A 2,397-nucleotide genomic window follows, 5' to 3' on the forward strand; every position below is an offset into this window, starting at 1 on the left:
GAGGAGGTGGAGAGAGATCTCTTCATGTGGCTTCCTCTTCTTCCATCATAGAAGGAGATTCCCAGAGTGTGATCCAGCTGCAGAACTTAACTCAGGTCTGTGTTACTCTTTGAGCATTGTGACATTTTTAATCTGAGACCACTTAGAAATTTAGCAGAAAATTGGATTTTCTAACAATTCAGAAGAACTTAATTMCATAATGAACAATGGGCAGAACTTMASTGCTGCTKRTTTTGAGATACATAAATCRGTTATAYCCCTCYTYACTGAAATGCATCTATTTCTGGGGTGGATTGTGGGAGATCATCATTCCACTGGCACACAGCAGGTTAAGATGGGAGGCACAGGTCACAGCCCATGGAAGGGATGACCTGGGCAAGCACAAATTCAGGCAGGATTTCCATTTCTGAAAGCACCGTTACCGCATGGAAAAGTTTGTTGGTGTACAGATAAACATCACGCCTTGATATCAGTGGAAATGATCCCCAGTATCAACAACGAGAGCAATTACTTACAGAGGGAATCACCTCACCTAAATGTGGTTATCTACAAGTCAGGCATCTAATCTGAGGTAACCACCTAAGCTCCCTCTGTGATGAACAGACAGAAACAGGCAGCRGGAGAGAAGGAAACTCATCCTATCCCAAGATAAATGTTCCAAGATAGGTAGTCTGAATCACCTTCCAGAGGTGCTTATCTCCCTTTATTGACTACAGCAGGAACACAGATAATTAGSCATGACTAGGCACCTAATTTTTAGATATCTAGACACCTAAACTTTAGCAAGATGAATCAGAGCCGAGTGATTCCCGCTAGGTAAACTTCCTCGTTCCCATTCCTCAATGAGAGAATGTCTGATGCCTGAAATATAAAGCTTGGACTGTTTCCAAAATCATCTTTTTCCTTTCCATTCAGATTTTTTTTAGTTCTCTTCTGTACTGCTTTACCTCGTATTATGTCATTATGGGGATATTCAATTTGCTGCTGCTAGAGAGTACACAAACTGCTATTTTTATTGGAATACCTACAACAGTGTCACAGTTTCAGAAAGGAAAATGACAGCACGTGATAAACACATATTTTAAAATGTTATAATAGAATCATCTGTATTTTATTTGCTTTCCTTCTAAATCTGGTGTAATTTTATGTACAGCTTCTATTTCCCACAGGATTAAAAAAAAAAAAAAATACAGCTTTTTAAGAAGATCTGTGCCTACAAATAAATCCAGCTTCATTTTATTGCGGTGCTTGATATAATTTGTATAAGTTACAGCCTAATAAAAGATAGGGGAGCAAACTTCAAGCCACATCATCTGTTTTTTCCCCCCAGTAGAGATATAAAATTATGTTTGTTCTGGTTCTTTTTGTGTGGTTCATCAGATTAGCAAATTTTATTAGACCTCCTACTTCAGGCTTGTAACAATAAGATCCTTCCTATGCCAATAAGTGAAGCTTAGAGAACTTCTGATGCGCTTATAGGCAAAGTGAAAAATATAGGCTGGAAAGGCATCCTCATTTATTTAAGCACATACTTAGTACAAGATTAAAGTTATTTGCTTACATGCTGTCCTTAATATGGATAGGCTTAAAGGCATTTCCATGTATTTTCCTGAATGGGAAACATATTCTCAGATGTGCAATGAATTTTCATTATTGTTTATTCGATGTTAAGCATCTGAACGTTAGATGTGCTAATGCACACAAATGGAGTTAGACCCCGCTAAGTAAAGTTCACAGGGTGCAGTGTAAGGGGTAAAAGGGCTGAATAACAGAGGAATAATAAAAAAAAATCATAGCTTTGGGCTGAAATTTCCATGTAAAATATTGCTCACATTTCAAATGTAAAGAGACATACTTGTTACTCCGGATTTTAGAACATTTTGCCTTATCCSTCTCTATACTTGGCAAAAAAAGATGTTTCAGTAGGGGCACATGTGTTTTTCAGTACCAAAATTTCTCTAAAATTCACTGGGTGGCATTGAAAGCCACATGATCTCACAGGTCTAGACTAATGTTTTCTGAGTCTTGTGGGAGGAAGTGATTTCTTTTTTAAAGGAAATCTGGAAAAATTAAGAGTCTCAACAGCAGTGTGGGGCTTTCACCGTGCAAATTGACAGCTCAACCACAGATGGGGAGGAGTCAAATAGACATTTTGCCACTATACAGTCAAAATAATTTAACCCTTTTGAGTCTTGTAAATATGGACTTTGARAACCCTGGGACAAATCACAAAGGGAGACTAAAGGATATCACATTTAAATTATCACAGACCTCTAGGAGTTAGTTTTTGTATGGCCAGCTTTGAGAACAATGAAAACAAACTGTGAAGTARCTATGATGAAACAAGGTGAGCTTTCTGTTGTAGACAGGTGGTCATTATTTTCTATTTCTGAAATC

This window comes from Malurus melanocephalus, unplaced genomic scaffold, assembly GCF_030028575.1.
Source record: "Malurus melanocephalus ecotype Western Australia unplaced genomic scaffold, MMel_1.1 scaffold_183, whole genome shotgun sequence".
NCBI classification, from domain to species: domain Eukaryota; kingdom Metazoa; phylum Chordata; class Aves; order Passeriformes; family Maluridae; genus Malurus; species Malurus melanocephalus.